We start from the raw sequence: 21,923 nt of genomic DNA, 5'->3' as shown, positions 1-21,923 counted from the left end.
TTGTTGTTTTTTGTGTTTGGATAGGGAAAAAAGTGATGAGGTTCGTGAATTCACGAAGAAAATCATGAGAGAAGGAATCAGAGCTGTGTCGGCGATCTGTGGCTGATTAGGAGCTCGATTCCGTGACTCTGATGAGGAAGGAAGTTGCCGCGATCTGCAAAAAGGTTGAAATCGTGATGTGAGATGTGAAGATATTGGGGATCGACTGTCAGAAGAAGTTTTGATTTGATTATTTGATGATTTTTCTTATTCTATCTCTGATTTCCAGATTGATTTATCTCTTTCTTCAGATTTTGTAGGAGAAAGAGTATAAATAATCGGCTGAGGCTTTCGATGATAAGAAGGAAAAGGCGCAGCTCCTCGCGAAATTAGTAGAGGTAGATGAAGCTCTTGCTTTACTGATTTCAATTTTTGCAGATTTGTTGTTGACCTTGTTCAATTTTTGCAGTTGGTGAGTGAAAGCGAGAAGCTGAGATCAAGTAAATTAGAAGAGCTCTGCAAGAACATATAGTTGACGCTCCAGCTTCTCGGTGAGAGATCTGAAGGTGAGAGGGAGATCTGTGGAATTAGAGCTCCGGAGAGTAAGGAGATGAGGTTGAGAATTATGTTTGAGATGTTGGTACTGGTGTGTTGGTGCTGCATATTTTGAGACATAGTTTTTGAGATTTTGATTATGGATTTTGGAAATCCTTGTTGACACACTGTTGACATTTTGCTATAAGTTGTGGACATTTGATATTCTGGCTATTGATATATGAATTATAAGTGTTACTTTTTAGTTGTTGACATTTTAATACAAGTTGTTGACATTTGATATTCTGGCTATTGATATGTGAATTATTAGTGTTATTTTTTAATTGTTGACATTTTATGTAACACCCGTCTTTTTAGTACCTTTTCACGTTGATTTTTGTTTTGAGAACGAGCGAGTGATAGACCTTGATTAAAATACTGTCTTTGTTTTGACTAGTTGCGAATGGAAATAGTGGGTGCTTGTTTTGGTCATTGATTAATTATGTGGTGAAAATAAACGATGAGTTTGACGTGAGAGTCATCGGTGGAAAATTGTGCGTCCGTCTATGTACTTGGAATAACACTAAAGTACTTTAAAGAAAATACCACAATTTAATTAATATTCTCTAAATCAAATATTTGGGCATATCACTTTTATCTCTCTTATTCTAGCATTTTATTCTACTCCGTAGTAGTAGAATATTAATTAATTATTCTACTCCGCAGTCAAATTTTTGGTCAAAATATTTCTCCCAATTCCATCACCCAACGGTTTCTTCCATATCTCCACCTCCCTTGAAAATCTCCAACCAAAATCCATTCTTCTCCTTATAAATTTCTCCACAACGCAGCTTCATTTTGTATCTGCAGCTATATTCTTCCTCCCATCAAAAAGCTTGAAATCGAGAGTGCTGTGATCTCAATTCCTCCCGATTGCTACAAGTTCTGCTTCTTTCCAAAGGTATAATCTTTCCCTTCAATCCAGTGTTTACAACTTTCTGGATATTAAATCCATAGCACCATTTATGCCTTGTCACAGTTGAAAGGAAGAACAAAATCGAGCAGCCTGCAAATCCCAATTTGTTCTCCTCATTTCAAAGTTGAAGGAGAAAGCAAGAGAGTTGTGATTTTCTTCAATACCTTCTCTTCTGCAAATTTTGCTTCTTCGGGAAGGTATATCCACAATTTTTGAAAGTCTCTGCATTCAATTCCAAGTCATACTTTCATACATACACTTTAGTTCACTGGCCGAATCTGGAATAATTTATTTTGAAAATGTCTGCAACTTGTTGAATGATACTCCTTTTGAAAGGTTCGATCTTTAAAGCTTTAGAAGCTGCCTTTTGTTTCTCTTCGATGTCAAATTCTGAAAATTTCTTGCCTGCCCAATAATTTTTTGAATTGAACAAATGAGAAAAATTAATGTAAAAGTTTAGAATGAGAAAAAGGGATGGGACTTATCTGGCGCTGCTCGGCGACGGAGAGGCTGGACGGCAGCGGCGGGAGTGACGAACGGAAACGACAATAGTGATTAGTGAGAGAGGGGGATGAGATTGTGCATTGATTTGGGATCTGTAGCTTTGTTTTGATACTTAAAATTGGAGATAGGAATCAGGATTTAGGTTCTGCTTGAACGAGAATATGAGAATGAGCTTGTTGTGAGTGGTGAGTTACAGAGAGAATCTGAGTTTTTGCTGAAACAGAGATAGAGTTGAGAGATATGATACGTGTTGGTGGCAGGGAGTAATATAGTACTGTATTAAATTTTGTTCTTATTGAATATAGTTGTTTGAGGGAGGATATGTGATTTTTAAATCAAAGTGGTATTGAGGGGGGTATATATATATGTATATATATACACGTGTATTGGATTAGGGAGTATACTTTGGTATATTATTTTAAATTGTTCTTTCTTATTATATATATACGTGGTGGCTGGGCAGTATACATACAATACCTATTTTATTTCCTTTACTTTGTTTTACAATGTGGTGGAATGGGAAGCATATACGTGTAAGGATGAGGGAGTATGTAAATATTATTTTACCTTAGTTAATTTGCTACTTTATTATTAAATTAAATACTAAAGTTTAAGTGGACTACTTTAGTTTAGTTATATGCTTGAAGCAGTAGATGGATTTTGTTCTAGGCAGATTAGTTCTCGACGATTTTACTTAAGGAAAGAGTTTAATTTTGGGCTATGTGATTTAAATTCGTGAGTGTCCCTTGTACATGAGATTAAAGCCGACGGATGAGAGTATAATTTTAGTGATGTTGTTTTGTTTGATTGATTATATGAAAGTTCTTGATGGAGAGGATGAATGAATAATTTGACCACACACACTTAGGATGCATGCATTGTTAAATTAATTTATTTTGCAAAGTCTGAATTTTGCATATCTTGTTATTTCAAAAAGGGTGAGCTTGTGCACGTTGGTTGCGGTTGGAATAAGAGGTGATTGAGGAGTAAGCTTGTGAGGTGGGCTTTCGTTTTAAATAAGGACTATGTCCTAAATACTATTTTATGTGAAAGGAGGTGAAAATTGTTTGTCTTGCCATGTTTTGTGTTTGAATGAACCTATCTGAAGTGGCTATGCCATGTATGTTTAATCGAATTCGGGTCCCAGTAGGGCCGCAAACCCTGCTCGGACTAGTGTACACCCAGTAGATCGTGCGCTATCTCTTTGGAGTTGGCCGGTCTAGTGACTTGGTTCGTGGCCACGTTCCTTGTCATGTATGTTCAGATATGGTGATGGTGATGGTGATGTGGATGGAAAATGGTTGCAACCGAAATTTATGTAAAGATGATTTTAGTGACTTGGGTTCTTTTCAATTAAAACCCCCAAGATCACTCGTTATGGCTTGACAAACTGATTTGGCATGTGTCCACTGAGTGCATCAAGTACTCAGCCCTGCATATTTGTTTTTCTTAATGTGCAGATTGAGCGACGACGGGCATGGAGGATGTTGAGCAAAATTCATGGATTATTTATGTTTGGCTTAATATTGTTGGATATGTCGTGTCTTCATACTCGGCATTTTCCGTGTCTTGAACGCTTCCGCTAAGTGTCTTTTCTTTAAAATTGTTTTAGTATTGAGAACCTAACTCTTTTCAAAATTGTCTACTTTCTAGTCTTTATTTCTTAGAATTGGTACTTTGTTGAATTGATACTATGTTGTTTTCTAAGTTATTTCAATTATTTAAATATTTTGGTCAAAGATGTGTGTTTCCCCCTTTCTTCCCCGCTTCTTTAATCATCCCCTAGTCGCGATCAACCGTGTTTTCTATCCTTAGAAAATACGGGCGTGACATTAATACTGCGTTGTTGACATTTGATATTCTGGCTATTGATATGTGAATTATAAGTGTTATTTTTTAGTTGTTCACATTTTAATACGAGTTGTTGACATTTGATATTCTGGCTATTGATATGTGAATAATAAGTGTTATTTTTTAGATGTTGACATTTTAATACGACTTGTTGACATTTGATGGATCTTATTTAATTTTGCACTTTAGGCACATAATTAATCATTTTGCTTATGGAAATTTTACTTCTGGCTATGCTTTTCATCTTGAATTATTGGTTGAGGGCTTTTCAAATGACAAAAAATGGTTAACTACATATATAATCTATGTCAACTACATATACAATTCATGTCAACTACACATATAATGTCAACTACATATACAATTCATATCAACTACACACATATAATGTCAACTAAACAGATGTAATTATGCCAACTATTAAAATGTATTGTATGATAATGATGTCAAAATTTGTGTCAAATTAAAAAAATAAGAAAAAATAGTTGTATATATTTTTAGTTACAAGGATTGTTTTTGAGCTGTTGACATTCAATTCAAGCTGTTGACATCTCAATTCAAGTTGTGGACATCTCAATTCAAGTTGTTGAACTGATTGACAGTTGATATATTATTATAGACTTCATGGTTTAAAAATCAGATGTGATAATTGTTTTACATATCCATCTAAAAAACATGTTAAGATCAAATATTCAAACCACTTTTTGTTCAAATCAGAATAAGGCAGTTGTTTACTTCTTGCTTCTATCGCTAAACCATTCCTTGTACTTGTTTTGTAACTCATTCAATCTGTGCCTATTTGCATTTATCCAGTTTTCAGAGTCTTGTATCATTGTCAATTGCACATACAAGTCATGTCAACTACGGTACATATCGTGTCAACTACACGTACAAGCCATGTCAACAACAATTATAATTCATGTCAACTAAACTGTCAAACCATGTCAACTACACGTACAAGCCATGTCAACAACAATTATAAGTCATGTCAACTACACTTTCAAACCATGTCAACTACACGTACAAGTCATGTCAACAATAATTATAAGTCATGTCAACTAAACTTTCAAACCATGTCAACTATACGTATAAGCCATACCAACAACAATTATAAGTCATGTCAACTACACTTTTAAACCATGTCAACTACACGTACAAGCCAGGTCAACAATAATTATAAGTCATGTCAACTATACATTCAAATCATTGATGTTTGTGTTAGGTTTGGTATACTGAAAAGCATGTTTCGAGCAAGTTTCACACGAATAGAATCTTGCTTGTATACGTAAAACTCTACAATCCACTTTTAACCCGATTCAGTATTATTCGAGCAGTCTCGCACGAATAGAATCACTATTATTATTACATTGTGTTTGCTTGTGCATTTATAAGATGTTATACAAACATTTAAATGCATAAGAAGTAAACAAAGTCTAAGTCTTTTGCTTAGTAGACCGGTTGTGGGCGTCGTCCACTTTAAGGTAACACGGTCCGATCTATGCAATGCTTTGCAAAAGAAAAAGAAGAATTTCACAACCTAGATAGACTTTGGCTACCTATCGTGAAAGGTTGCAATGTCAGTCCGCATATTTCTAAGCCTTACTGAAATAAGATGACATTGGTGTGGTATAGCACTGAACGGATCTAACAACAAGACATGTCTTTATGCTATCTACTGAAAGACTATGTCTTGATAAAATACTATTTCTTAATCTACATATGTTAGCATTGAGCATACGGTATTGATTATGCACTACTTTGACTTATCAAATGGTGCGGGTTTTTCGCAACCCAATAATCATGATATATTGGGTAGTGGTGATTAATATCTAGCGGTGCTAGGATTGCTATTATGTTGAAACGTGCGCGAGGTGAGTCTCGTTTGGTAATGTCCTCAAGAAGAGCTCGAACAAGGTTTTATTATTCGAAAAACTGGCCAGTTGGAGTTTTATTACTCTATGAATAATAAATAAATGTTTCTTGCTAAGTCCACTCTTGGAATTAATAATACATTAATTAATTAAGTCCATAGCAGACATTAATTAATTAATGGACATTTATATCTTAAGCGCGGGAAATAAATAATAAAAGTGGAAACCCGGATTACTTGTAATTTCGGATTTGGATGGGGAGAGTTCAATATTACTTCTGTAGTGGCTGCTCGTAATATTCCAATTGAAATTGTGGGTTCAATTTAATTAGTAAAAAGTAAATTGGATGAGCCCATATCCAAAACCTTCCATAGATCCATGTCTGGGCCCAAAAGGAACTTAATATAAATAGGAGAATAAAGGAGACAGAAAGAACAAAAATTTCATTATTGAAATTTTTGAAAATTTCAGCTTCCCCAGCTGTAGGAATTTTCGAATTCCACTCCTATTCTCAAAAGGATTTCTTCTATCTTCTTTATTCGAGTCCTAGTATTTTGATAAGATCAGCCCACACTGATATTGGAGTACAGTTCGGGAACCAGAGAGAAGATCCGTGGTCTAGTATTGAAGATCATCACATGGAGAAGGCGCGAGCAATCGACGATTCTTTGGAGAATCAAATTGGTAACTCTAAACCGTAGTATTCATGTTTAGGATTTACTTTCAATGAGCATGAGTTATTTGCGTTCGAGCATGCAATTATCTGTTTAACATGTGAATTAATTAATCGCATAATCGGTCAAATAGATCCGTATCTGATTTATTTGTTTTGTACAAGTCTTCCGCTGTGCAAGGGGCACCAAACCCCAACAGTTTGTTCTTCAACTACACGTACAAGCCATGTCAACAACAATTATAATCCATCATCAAATTTTTGTACTCAATCATATAGTAGTTATAAGCCTCTGTTTTTATAAGAACAATTGCAGGGAATCAAGCACCATAAAAACCATCTCCATCAATCATGGCTTCAACATGGTCTCCTAAGTTAAAGACATGTTCAATCTCTGCTTCCACTTCAGGTGACAACTGCTGTGTTACAAGGCAAGAACATCTAGAGATAAGTCAATTTCAAATTTCACATTTGAGAAATATCAAATAACTGGTTGATTCAGTTACTAAGAAAACATTGGTTTAAGATACTTATTTACTTCTAATATGAAATCATATATATATATATATATATCTAACTTGAGCAATAGTTGTCAACAAAGCAAAATGGGACATCCGAGCATACAATAAATAGACTACAATAGTACTTATATTCACAACTTATACAAGTTCAAACAATTAATCATCAAGGCCACACATCACCAATTCGAATTCATAGAAGTATCATTTAAAGAATGCTTACATCAGCTTTATACGACGAGCAGGAGGGGTCCAAAGGGAGAACCCACCTCTTGTTGACCCATGATAAGGCTAATTTCATGCATCGGTAATGTGCGAAAAATGTTATAATTTGATGGGTCTAACACGTTTCCTAAGCCAGGTGTGTGAAGAAAATCGCTAGATCAAGGAAGTAATGAAGGAGATGGTCTAGCGAGAGAAAGGAACGAAATGAGCAGGATTTACAAGGAAAATTGGCGTGACAGAGGAGTCTACAGCTGAGGGCAACAAAGTCATTATCTATACCTCGCTGGGCCCACCCGAACGCCTATATATAGAGAAGAGCATGCAACGAAAGGAGATAGTTTTTTTCACTCTTCTTAGCTCACACACTTTACACACACTTGTGAATGGATCTGGGGTAATCGTGATCGGGAGGGTACTTTCTAGAAGATTTCGTGCTTGGAAACACCGTCCTAGTGAGGGCGAAGATACAATTACCTTTAATTTCAGTTGTTTTTTGCTAGTTTTCACCGTCGAACTTCACTTTTGGGAGTCGACCTTGATGTTGATGATGTTTAATTGTTTTATCGTTCGTGGATTTGCGTTTAGCTGTTTAATTTCAAGTCATTTTGCATAGATCTCTCTGTTGTTAGTTTATTCCTTCAATTGCTATGTCGATCTATGTTTATTTTGATGTTGAGGTGTTTGATGTGGAATTTGGTGACAGATCTGTGGTTGTTTGAGTATTAATCTGACGTGATGGAGAGTTTCTTATGTTTGGAGTTCATGTCGGACGCTTGGATCCGGAGTGGATTTAGCGTCTGAGGTTGGATTTGGCGTGTGGAAAGACAGTAGTTCGATAGATTTGTTTTATTTTTTCTTGGTTTCTATCTTACTTCGTCTAGGGTATGCAGATCTGCTAAGTTCTTCGTTTATTATGCATAAATTTGATTTCAAGTCAGTAGCTCTGTTTTTGTTTTGCTCATGCTGTTTTTCTTAAGAAGTTTTACGCAAATTTGGTTGTAGAAGACGATGTCACTGTCAGTTAGTACGAGAGTTAGTTATTCTGCCAACTTTTCAGTCGTACCTTGCCTTTTTTTAGACATGGTCCCCACCGTAGATTTATTTCCTAGGTCTAGCTGTTAGTTTAAGAATTTTTAAAGGTTCCCAAGTCAAGTTAATTTTGATTTTTCTCAACCCAAGAAAATGCGTGGCAGCAGCCAACACCAAAAACACTCCCAAATCCTTGAACATGAGTATTACGCATCCTTCTCTGTGGGATCGATCCCTACTTCCCTATACTAGGTTTAGTAAAGTGGTTGAGGGTTTTTGAAAGAAAAAGTGCTCTGTGTGTCCGACGACCGGGATTCCTCGCGACCCACGAGTTCCTAGACCGAGTGATCTGGTGGACTTGCTGGATCTAGGGAACCTGCTATTTTCTTATTTGAACAACCATAGCACAAAATAAACCTTTCAACCCACTCGCGGTAAGGCCTCAACTGCGAGGGGGTGAAGGAAAGACGCTCCTCTGTCTTGTACAGTAACACCTGATTTCATCCGCTTCCTCCAATGTCTGGGTGATCTCTCCCTCAGCAGTAGAGACATGACTTAATCCATCAGTAGGGCCTTATTTGGCCAACCCAAAATCCGAGAGCTTAGCATTTCACTGCTCATCCAAAAGAATGTTTGAAGACTTGAAATCTCTGAATATAATCTACACGAAAAGCCATCTCTTTATATAAAGTTACGCTGCTGAGGTACGTTGAGGCGAATTTCGACAGAGAGAAAGTAGTTATACTTGAATTTTCATGCCCTCATGAAGATATGCTAGTCCTTTTGCAGCATCCTGCGCCACTTTTAGCCTAGTAGCCCACGGAAGAGATACATTTGGTCATGTTCATGTATTTGAGGAAACTTAATAAATTGTTATAATCATTTTTTGTGATGCAAATTGGTATGTGACTGCATTACTTTCCCAAATGAATAGCAACTTGTATCTGTTTGCACTCCCATCAATAATATTGGTTAAAACACCTTCTATGTTATGCCTGAGCAATCATGCATTCAAAACCATAAAACATTTTTCATAAATAACTAAACATGAATGGAAAAGAAAGAAATAAATGAAGATCAGAATTACTCTCTTGCAGAACACCACAGAGTAACCTCAAAGCGTTCAAAGCAGAACTTGAGAAAATCAGTGCAAAATGGCCTTTTAAAAACTGTGACATGAAAATACAAAATCAAGAAAAAAGAACATAATATCATAGAAAATATCAAAAGTGAGGAATAATACTGAGAAATTTTCCATAAACGACATCGGGGCGAATGCCTCGAACAGTGGCCTTATCCTTAAGGTGAACTCAGTTAAAAAGGAGGTCATTCCTCTTTATGTGAGTCTGTTCTTTATTCTAATTGTGCATCTCTTCATCTTCGCTGTTTATTCGTATTTCCTCTATACTTTTCTTTTATTTTTTCAAATTTTTTATTTGATCTACACTGCTAATCTCAATAACACTCCTAGTTTGCTTTGATATTTTTCTTTTCTCTGTTTTAAAATCAAACAGAATAAATCAATATCAATTATACACGATATCATGTCAATAACAAGTATACCCTGTTGACAACAAATGCATGTATGTTATTACGATTATGTCAATAGATAAAGTACATAATAAATCTATGTCAATAACAAGTATACCCTATCGACAGCAAGTGCGTGTATATTCTTAAAATTATTTCAATAGATAAAGTACATAATAAATCAATGTCAATAACAAGTATATCTCATATATAGCAAACACAATTATCTGGTTACTATTATGTCAATTTGACTATGTCAACAGCGATTCTAATAAGTATACACTATGTCAATAACAAGTATATCATGTTTAAAGCAAACATAATTATCTTATTACTTTTATATCAATTGTTAAAGTTTATAATGTCAACAGCAATCCAAACAAGTATACACTATGTCAACAGTATACAATATCATCTCAATGACAAGTATATGTTGTTTATAGAAAACACAAGTCTATTATCATAACTATGTCAATAGCTATTGTATGAAATGTCAATAATATTAAAAATTTAAACAAATCCTTAACTGGAAGCTGGAAGCAGATGCATGTTCTCTTTCGTTTTTTCCAGCAGCCTTGTTGATTTCACTCTCTTCCGATTCTACCATCGCTAATCAACAAAAAAAAAATCAGCAGAAATCGAATTCAGAAGAAAACAAATCCAGATCTGTTTTAATACACTAAAATCGAAGCAATATACTTAAAATTTGAATCAATTTCTTAACCTGAAGAATTCGCTTCAACGACCGCCGATTTGGAATGCCTTTTTCTGGCTACAATCGGTGCTTCAACTTCAACTACTTCTTCGATCCTCATTTTTGGAAATTAATTGATGTAGAAAACTGAACGAAGTCTAAGATTAGGAGATGAATTGCGACGAAGGGGAGAGAAGATGCAGAATTGTAGAAGAAATTTGGGAGAGAACTCAGAGAAATGTTCAAGAGTTTTGCGGCGTGTTTTGAATACAACTGAAACATTTTTGAACAGAAATGACAAAAATACCCCCCTGTTGACATAAACCAGACGTTGTTGACATCGCACAAAGATTGTGAATGGGTGGCTGAGATTGCATCTCAATTCTCAATTAGGCCCAAAAATCTCAACCTAACAAGACCCTATATATATATATATATATATAGTCTCATTATCCACAAATCCACTCTTAAAGACCGAACCACCGAACCCTACCAAATTAAGGCTTTTAGATCTAGTTTTTTATGGATAAGATACAGAAATTTATAAATTATTTTCGCCTTCATCACGAGCCTATTTTAATTCATCCGAAGGTAAATAAGTCATACTAACATGTTACGAAGATTTAACTTCGTTCCAGAATATATTACTTCATTCTAGTAGGTTTTTACTTCATTCTAGTAGGTTTTTACTTCATTCCAGTAGGTTTTTACTTCATTCCAAGTACGTAAATGTGGTTTCGCCGTCGCGTGCCGTTCTTTCTCTCTACAATATCTATCACCACCACCATGGCGCTAATATTGGTTTAATAAACACATGGAATAATGTAATAAATTATTGGAATAAAGTATGTGTAGAAGCATTTGAAGTCCTACTGGAATGAAGTAAAAATCTTATCCAATGAAGTAATAATGTTTCTGAATGAAGTAATAAACTCACTTGAATAAATTGCATTTTTAAATGTTAATCAAGCAAAAACCCACGTCAATGAATTTGAATGAAATATATGTTGAATCATTTCAAAACCTACTGGAAGCAAGTAAAAACATGTTGTAGTTTCAAGGTATTAGGTACAGAATGAAGTAATAAACCTATACAATGAAGTAAAATGGGCTAGTAATGAAGCAGAAAAAATTTTCACAGCAGCACATCTCATCAAAAAAACTAGATCTAATGGCCCAGATTTGGTCTCTAGTTCGGTCTTTAAAATTGGTTCGACATTGATCACAACTATATATATATATATATATATATATATATATATATATATATATATATAGGGGAGTGATCAATTGCTAACTAATTAGCAATCCCAAACTAAGACTAAATCTTAGCCATTAGATTAGAAGATCTAGTGGTTGAAATAATGCCACATGGATTATATTTTTAATTAAGAAAATTAATAAATAAAATTAGAGGGTATTAATGTCAATTCCTTATCATTAAAATCATCTTAAAACTTTAAATTTACGTAACTCTCTCGATTTAAATTATTTTTTCGCAAAAAAATATATCAAATTAAAGATAATTTTATAAGGATTCCAACGAGATCTCAATTGCATATGTTCCGACGACGTTCGGATGATGAAATTTGATATTTTTTATTTTAGTTTTCGTAAATGTTGATAACCAGATTTTTATCAACAAATACATCAAAAAATCTCAATAAAACCATGTAAAAATCTCAATAAATATGTGTTGATATTTTCTTGTACTAGTGTTGATATTCTTATGTCATATTCTTGATATTTGTAATACACTATGTTGATATAAAAAAACATTCACGAAAATTATCATATGATAACATAATGACGATATTACCCTTTTGTTGATATTTTGTCTACTATTTATTGAGATTCGTAAGATTTAATTTCATCCACTCATTTTAAAATCTAAGGGTGGAGATTTGGTCTTCATTTTGGAAATGCAGCCCAAATCTGGGCCATAGGATTAGATGATCCAATGGCCAATAATTAACCTAAAATACGAAATGTCATAATTAAGTAGTTTTAGGTCATACTATAAGATTTTGGTTTATGTCATGTTTAGATCATTTTAGGTCATGCTTTGTTAGCATGACATAAAAATAAACTAACTATGACCTAAAAATGACCTACGTATGATCTTGTTTTGCGTTTCTGTATTTAAATCTAGTCTTTATGGATCAAAACCCTATATATATATATATATATATATATATATATATATATATATATATATATATAGGATAACACCATACCACCAATATAGTCCGTTAGATCTCATTTATGGACGCCTCTAGGATTATGTTTCGTGAAAAAACACGGGTTTGCAGCTGTATTAGATATTGCTAGTCTATTGTATTAAATATTGCGGTCGTGGTAAACTGCAATATTGTTGTGGTAAGACTGCAATATTCAATGAACAACATTGCAATCTGGTAACGTAAAATTAGAAATTTACCCCTTCGTGTTTTTACACGTGGCAGCATGACAAGCACACGATTTTCAGATCTAATGGCCTAAAATGGTGGTTTGATGTTACAATAAAGAGGGTTGTCATCTTAGTACATCCCTATATATATATATATATAGGTCCATGATCAATTGAGATTTTTTAGACTAATTGAGAAATAAGATGCAACATCAGCCACTCATTTTTATTAAATGAGTGGTCCAGATTTTGCCACACAAAAAATATTTTTAGATTAATTTATTATGAAAGGGTATAATAGTCATTTTATGTTTTAATTAGGTTCTTCATCTTCACCAAAAAAACCCCAATCCCTCTCCCCGCCACCCGCCACCATCTCCGCCATCGAAGCCCTAAAATCCAGGAATGAATCCCTCGAATTCATCGCCACCACCAACGCCGCGCCGCCGCCGTGCTCTGATTCTTAACCTGCGCTGCCTGATTCTGCCTCCGCCAGCGCGGAATTCGTCGCGCCGGGCTCAAAGAAAAGGCGCTCCGATCTTAGCCCGCTGACCACAACGGATTCCCTAGCTCGTCGTTAGACGCCTCGAGCAGATAGCCTAGATCCGGCCGCGATTCGCCGGAATCCGACGCCAATTCGACGATTCCTTCCTCAACCCCTCTGGATTCGCCGCAATCCGACGATTTCCTTCCTCAGTCGCTCCGGATCTGTGACCGGAAGCGGGAGATGCAGTGATTTCCTCCTCTTTGAAGGAGATTCTGTCGTCGCGGAAGGAGATTCTCCAGTACCTGTCGTCTTTGTTCATGCTGTACAATCTTCATTCTTTGTAGATGGATGAGGTCGGAGAGGGGAAATCACGCAGTGTAGAATTATGATTCTTGGCGTTTTTTGGATGAAATTCGCTTCAACTTGGAGATGACGCGAGTGTACAGATTTTCTGTTTGTGGATGTATGATCTCGATGCATACGTTTCGCACTATTGATTTTGGTAAACAAAGGCCTATTGATAATTGATGTATGTATACAATTGCACACGAGCAAACGAGGCGGAAATTATCACACTTGGAATTATTTGTGAAGGAGAGCTGCTGATTAAGTAGAAGCACTTTCTGCTGGTTTTAATCGATGCTTTTTTTTATTTTGTTGGTGTTTTTTAGTGGTTAGTTTGGATTAGAGGATGAATGTTTGTGTAAATTTTTTTAATCTATATATTGGGGTGATTTTTTTTATTTTCGTTGTTGACATGAATTATATGTAAAACGTTGTTGTTGACATGAATTATATGTAAAACGTTGTTGTTGACATAAATAATATAGGTTGTTGACATGAAAATATTTGTTGTTGACATTAATTATTTGTAAATGTTGATGTTGACATAATAGTTGACATAAATAACGTTTGATGTTGACATCGTGTTGCCATAAATAACGTTTGTTATTGACATAAATATTCGCTGTTGACATCGTAGTTGACATAATATCTCCATAGTTGACATCGAGAAAATGACAATTATGCCCCCTAGTTGACATAATGTCTGAGTAGTTGACATAGCGCGAAAATCGTGAATGAATGGCTGAGATTGCATCTCAATTCTCAATTTGATCTATGAAGACCAGATTTAAATACAGAAACGCAAAACAAAGTCGTACGTAGGGCATTTTTAGGTCATAGTTAGTTTATTTTTAGGTCATGCTAACAAAGCATGACCTAAAATGATGTTAATATGACATAAACCCAAATCTTATAATATGACCTAAAACTACTTAATTATGACCTTCCGTATTTTGGATTAATTATTGACCATTAGATCATCTAATCCTAGGGCCAAGATTTGGGCTGCATTTCTGGATTTAAATGCATTCTTGTTTTGATCATCTCCCTATATATATATAGAGTCTCATTATTCACAAATCCGGTCTTAAAGACCGAACTAGAGATCAAATTAGGGCCCTTAGATCTAGATTTTAATGGATGAGATTAAACCATGTCTTATGAATTTCGCTACTTCATTATGTAAGCAATATACTTCAAATCAGGGGTATTTCGGTCAAATTACATCTTAAGAAATATTCAATGTTGCTTCTCCTCATTCACGCTGCTACCCTTCTTTCTCATCTTTCTCGCTCTCTTCTTCTCCAAATCGAAGAATTCTTCTACAAATCGATGAATTTTCTTCCACAAATCGACAAATCTTCTTCTACAAAGCGACGCTCATCTTCTACTCCGAATCAACTCTCATTTCTACCGCAAATCGACGCTCAAACGCTGTTTCTCTGCCAAAATCGACGACTCCACAACTTCCTCTTCTACAATCGATGACATCTCAAGCTGATTCAAGTCGATTAGCCACAGATTCGAAATGGTTGACACACGAAAGTCGTTGACCGGTAGTCATCGATTAACCATAGATTCAGCATCTCTATCCGTCGATTTAAGCATCTCTATCTGCAAACTTCAACATCTCCATGGAAGGTGAAGGTTTATATTATATTGTTTTTCTGAACTTCCTATTTTGAAGTCTATGACTAAAATTGCTTCGATTTACTGTTTCAGATGGACGCCGATTGCGTTCCGGCAGAACGTTATGTCTCATGTAATACACTATATTGCAGTTTTATATTTTTCAAAATTCTACTTTACTTCATACTTTCTTACTTTTTTTTTTTTTTTTTTTCTGATTTTTGCGTAATTAGTTCATCAATCAGTGGGTAACAAGTTCAATTAGGGGTGAAATATAATCGTTTGCTGGTGGCTAATTCGCAGCAGGTCGACAAAGCTAATCTCGTGTGAAGTTCTTTTGCTGGTCGGCTTGAAGGTAAAAATGAAGTGATACCCTATTTGTTATGAAGTAGTAAACTCATGGACTGAAGTAATAAACAATGAGCTGAACTGCCATTGTATGCATAATTTTGCGAATAATTATAATTGTAATGAACTAAATAACATATCTGATGAAGTATTAACCTCATGTAATGAACTAATAACATGATCAGATGAATTTAACTTTGTTGTACACATAAGTTTCACGAATATCTAATATAATGAAGTAATAACATGATCAGACGAACTTAATTCTAGTTAATGAATTGTATTGTATACATAAGTATGCGAAAATTTGTACTAATTATGAGGCAAATAACCTAGTTGAGCGAAGAAATAACATGGTTGTATGATCTTAAATAATTTTTGAACGAAGATTTTTGTTTCTCGTGATTTTTGACTAACAACAGTTAATTTTTTATTACTTCGCAATACTTTTGATATTTGAGAGATTACTCCATCCTCTGGCCCCAACATCTGATTCAGGTAAGACACATTTGATTTTTTACTTTGATTTGTCTTTAGGAGATATTACTTCAACATTTGATTGTTGCATAAATCTATTACTTCTCTATACTTTTAATATTTGAGAGAAAATGTATAAAAAAAATTTGGGTGCGTAAATCGATATAGTTCATTTCACGAGGATATTACTTCATTTCACGAGGATATTACTTCATTTGATGAGGCTATTAGATTGGTGCTTGATTTTTTGTGTTTTTCCGATTGTATGTTGTTAATGTGTGCTTCTAGTTCATTTCTGGACTCATTTGAATTAAATGGCAAAAAATAATCTGCATCTTCTTAATTTAATTCATTACTTCATAATTTGGAGACATTGCTTCGTGGAAATCAAATCGCAAGGAAAGTTCATCTAATGTTAGTATCAATTTTATTAACTGTGTTGTATGCATATTTTGCTAAGAAATGGCATTGAATGAACTAACTTACCTATTTGATGAAGTAGTAAATTCATGGGATGAAGTAACTGTGTTGTATGCATATTGTGTGAAGAAATAACAGTTGAATGAACCAATTGAGCTATTTGATGTAGTAATAACCTCATGGAATGAAGTAATATAAACTGACCTGTTTTGTATGTATATTTAGCTGTGAATTATACTTTTAATGAACTAAAGAACCTAAATTTTGAAGTTCCGAACTATTTTAATGATGTAACATAAACTATGTTTCAGACGTTGAATTGTTGTTATGTGTTTCTTGTATATATAGGTGAAGAAAACGTTAGGGTCCTCCAACTCACAGCTGGGTGAGAAATCAAATTTGAGGAGCGAGATGAACAGTTTCGGGAGATGTAGTTGAGGCATGGTGACATGCTGATGAGGACAATTGTGCAGTCCGCCCCCACGCCTAACAAATGGGTGGTGCCCAGAATCACGACTCAGCCCATTGAGATGTGCTTGTGTGTCAATTTTGGATGATTTCTTGTATTGGACAAGTTTGTGTTTTTTCCTTTTTTGTGATGGAGAGTTTGTATTGGTTATGGGGTTTATATAGTGAGGATGGTTTGTTGCCGTTTAAATTTTTGGACGTAAAACAAAATTTCATTTCAAAAGCACATAATGAAGTAATACCTACTAGAATGAAGTAAAAATCAACTGAAATGAAGTAAAAACCAACTGGAATGAAGGAAAACCCTAGTTCAGTGAATTCGAATGAAATATGTGTTAAATCATTTGAAAACCTACTGCATGCAATGAACTAAAAAACCTTTTTGAATGAAGTAACGACTCATTTAAATGAAGTAATATGAAATGAAGTAAAAATCTGTTCATTTTCAATATATTACGTACTGGAATGAAGTAATAAACTTACTTGAATAAAATAAAAATCAATTGAAATGAAGTAAAAACCAACTGGAATGAAATAAAAACCTAGTTCAATGAATTCGAATGAAACATGTGTTAAATCATTTGAAAACCTACTGCATGCAATGAACTAAAAACCTGTTTGAATGAAGTAACGACTCATTAAGATGAAGTAATATGGAATGAAGTAAAAATCTATTCATTTTCAATATATTACGTACTGGAATGAAGTAATGAACTTACTTGAATGAAGTAAAAACCAACTAGAATGAAGTAAAAACATTTTCATTTTAAATTTATTAGATAATGAACTGAATTAATAAACTTACAGTAATGAAATAAAAAACTACAAAAATGAAGTAATACCTACTGGAAATAAATTACTTCATATTGATCTTTTTATTACTACAAGCGTGAAAAAATCGAATGAAACCTACTGGTGAAATAATTTACTAATGTTCTTCTTCTTCTTCTTCTTCTTCTTCTTCTTCTTCTTCTAACTTATATATACAATCCAGTACTGCTAATATTACTTCATTCAATCTGGTGATTACTTCATTCAGATAAACTATTACTTCATAGTGCTCTATACTACAAACGTGAAACAATTAAAAAATATACAACCGTGAAAACTTCAACAACAAAAACGTTACAGCAGCATATTACAAAAAGGAAAGCAAAAACGCACTGTAAAGATGTTGAGAAAATGATTGCAGCATATTTAAAAAATAAATGATGATTTTAGGAAGTTTTGGAATAGACATACATCTGTTTTGAGCAATTGAGAATAAAGTCCATGTTTTTTAATTTTGTTCATTATAAGTCTGAAATACTGCATTGCGTAACAGATTTAGTTCATTTCAGAGAAACTAATAAGATCTTAGTTCATTCATGTTGCTTGTTGCTTCATTTTTCAGATTATTCATTGTACTTCATTCATACCATTTATTACTTCATTCATGTTTCATGTCATTCGTACACTTCATTACTTCATTCATGTTGCCTGTTGCTTCATTTTTCAGATTGTTCATTGTACTTCATTCATACATTTTATTACTTCATTCATGTTGTCTATCACTTCATTCGTACACTTTATTACTTCATTTATGTTTCATGTTGCTTCATTTTTCAGATTCTTCATAGTATTTTCATTCATACACTTTACTTCATTCATGTTGCCTGTTACTCCAATTGTACACTTTATTACTTCGTTCGTGTTGCCTTTTACTTCATTTTTCAGATTGTTCATTGTGCTTCAATCATACACTTTATTAGGGTTAATTCTATTTTTGTTCTAGGCTACAATCGTACACTTTATTACTTCATTCATATACCTTATTACTTCATTCATGTTTCATGTTACTTCATTCATACACTTTATTATTTCAAAGATCTTAGTTCATTTCAGACATCTATTGACTGTTGATAGATGATTGACAAATGGAAAATATATCAAAGTAAGATTAATAATCTACTCCTACTATATATTTTTTCTATTATCTTTAAGATTAATAGCCATTATAAAAAATACTTCAATCTATTCTCTTTAAGCTTGAAAAAAGTTTAAACAAATTCAAATTCAAAATGTAAATGAAGTAGGAAACTACAGGACCGAAGTACAGAACCTAAGGAATGAAGAATAAAAATATCCGAATGAAGTAATAGTCTAGTTGAATGAAGTAATAATGTAACTGAATGAAGTAATAGTCTAGTTGAATGAAGTAAATATAGAAATCTAAATAACAATGATTTTTATACTTTTTCTTCTCCAAATCTGTAGCCAATAACAACACAATTTTCTCATAATTCTCAAAAACAAAAAACCCAAAACTCATCGTACCCAACCGCCGTTTTCCGTTCTCAATCAGATCAGCGGAGGCACCGATTCATGGAGAAATCTTCCAGTTTCTCGCTGTTCTTCAAGAGGCTGGACAAGAAGGGGAGTAGCAGCAACAACTGGAGCGAGAGAGGGAGAAGCACCTCCTCCGGCGGCAGCAGTTCGTGGCGGTGGAAGTTGAGGAGCTCCGTCGCATTGCGGTGGAAGAAGAGGTTCAATCCGCACCTTTGGTTTATAGATGACGTCCTTTTCAAATTCATCTCCGCCTTCGAGGCTGTGTGTTTGGTTTCCCCGCTCTGCTTCTTCTTCTTCTTCTTCTTCTTCTTCTTCTGTTGCGGATGCCATTTCTGATTTCGATTTTTTTGTTCTCCCCTTCTCGAATTGAATCGTCGACGCACAAGCACGTGGTTCTTTCAGCGTAGTATGATGTCTGCTGTAATTCGATATCCGATTGAGGTAATTAATGCAACACAATTTTCCGATGATGGAGATCAATGAAGATTGAAGGAGATTACGAGAAGGAGATCGATGAAGATGAAGGAGATTGCGAGAAGGAGATCGATGAAGATTAAATAACAGATCGGCGATTGAAGAATTGAGAGAAGGGAAGAAACACGTATTTTATGTTTCATAATATTTTGATTTCCCAAAATACCCTTCAACAAGATTTTTCTGGGATAAAATAATGAAATAATGGTAAATTAATCCTAACCACAAGATTAAGAAAATGGATGGACAATATTTGGTCTCTAGTTCGATCTTTAAGAAGGGTTCGACATTGATCACAACTCTCTATATATATTGAGTTTTATACTGTGTTGACATTAAAATCTTGAAATTTTATACTGTGTTGATATTGTATTGAAACTGTGTTGACTTTGTGTTGAGTTTTGAGTTTGTGCAATATATAAGTTTGCATTTTATCACTTATATATATATATATATATAAAACTTATATATTGCACAAACTAAAAACTCAACACAAAGTCAATACAGTTTCAATACAATATCAACACAGTTCTCCTGCATCTCCAACCGCTTCATTTGATCTGTGATTTGGTGATGGTAGTGGGGAGGAATTGGATTGGATTGGATTTGATTTGGTGATGGCAGTCGGGAGGAATTGGATTGGATTTGATTGGAGAATCAAGCTTAATCATAATGCACTCTAGGTGTTTGGTGATATTCCCCAATTGGAAATTAGTTGCTAAGAGTTAGATTTAAGATTTAACTATCTCCCTTTTTTTAATGTTAACTAATGTCAACCACATACACAAATTCATGTCAACTATACACATATTTGGCTGAATTGAATTTTTTTATGCAGTTGTTCGAATTTCGATAAATCTCGTTGTATTTGCCTATGACTGAAGGTTCAATTCGTAGGAGAAATAGGCGTACATAGGAGTACACTGCATATTCGGTTCAATTCAGATCTTTTTGAGTTGTGTATATAAGGTGTTTGTGATATTGCCTAAAATATTATTGTTGACATAAATTATATAAGTTGTTGACATAAAGATGTTTATTTTTTACATGAATTATATAGCTCGTTGACATAATAACGTTTGTTGTTGACATGAATTATATAGGGCGTTGGCATAAATTATATGTAAAACGTTGTTGTTGACATAAATAATATACGTCGTTGACATGAAAATATTTGTTGTTGACATTAATTATTTGTAAAATGTTATTGTTGACATAATAGTTGACATAAATAAAGTTTGTTGTTGACATGAATTATATAGGTGGTTGGCATAAATTTTATGAAAAATGTTATTGACATAAATTATATATAAAACATTGTTGTTGACATGAATTATATGTAAAACGTTGTTGTTGACACAAATAATTGTCACGCCCGCATTTTCTAAGGATAGAAAACACGGTTGATCGCGACTAGGGGAGGATTAAAGAAGCGGGGAAGAAAGAGGGAAACACACACTTTTGACCAAAATATTTTAGTAACTGAAAACTTAGAAAAACAAAGTAGTATCATTTCAACAAAATACCACTCTAAAGAAATAAAGACTGGAACGTAAACAATTTTGAAAAGTGTTTGACTCTCAATGCTAAAAGAATTTTAAGGAAAAGACACACTGCGGAAGTGTTCAAGACACGGAAAATGCCGAGTATGAAGACACGACATATCCAACGATACTAAGCAAGCCATAAATAATCCATGAATTCTGCTCAACATCCTCCCCGTCCGTCGCCGCTCAATCTGCACATTAAGCAAACAAATATGCAGGGCTGAGTACTTGATGCACTCAGTAGACACATGCCAAAACAGTTTGTCAAGCCATAACGAGTGATCTTGGGGGTTTTAGAAAGAACCCAAGTCACTAAAACATATTTCACAAGTTCGGTTGCAACCGTTTTCCATCCACATTCACCATCACCATATCTGAACATACATGACAAGGAACGTGGCCACGAACCAAGTCACTAGACCGGCCAACTCCAATGAGATAGCACACGATCTACTGGGTGTACACCAGTCCGAGCAGGGTTTGCAGCCCTACTGGGACCCAAATTCGTTAACATACATGGCATAGCCACTTCAGATAGGTTCATTCAAACACAAAACATGGCAAGACAAACATTTTTCACCTCCTTCACATAGTAAAAATATTTAG

General features: G+C 34.3%; 3 long non-coding RNA genes across 3 annotated transcripts in view; 1 reads left to right on the top strand and 2 right to left on the bottom strand.

The window, feature by feature from the left end:
* Nucleotides 1-21,923, bottom strand: part of LOC125215886 — a 64,259-nt gene that overhangs the window by 20,025 nt on the left and 22,311 nt on the right. The window lies entirely within an intron of this gene.
* LOC125215883 lies at nt 1,194-2,309 on the bottom strand. Its single transcript, XR_007175315.1, has 3 exons — nt 1,800-2,309; nt 1,654-1,711; nt 1,194-1,579 (listed from the first exon to the last, which is right to left on the bottom strand). It is a non-coding gene; the product is annotated as an uncharacterized LOC125215883 (long non-coding RNA).
* On the top strand, nt 1,388-3,678 carry LOC125215882. Its single transcript, XR_007175314.1, has 4 exons — nt 1,388-1,474; nt 1,553-1,686; nt 2,931-2,992; nt 3,454-3,678. It is a non-coding gene; the product is annotated as an uncharacterized LOC125215882 (long non-coding RNA).

This window comes from Salvia hispanica, chromosome 3 (genome assembly GCF_023119035.1).
Source record: "Salvia hispanica cultivar TCC Black 2014 chromosome 3, UniMelb_Shisp_WGS_1.0, whole genome shotgun sequence".
Taxonomy (NCBI): domain Eukaryota; kingdom Viridiplantae; phylum Streptophyta; class Magnoliopsida; order Lamiales; family Lamiaceae; genus Salvia; species Salvia hispanica.
Note: the sequence above shows the minus strand (reverse complement) of the source record. Positions and strands in the feature narration are given on the sequence as shown.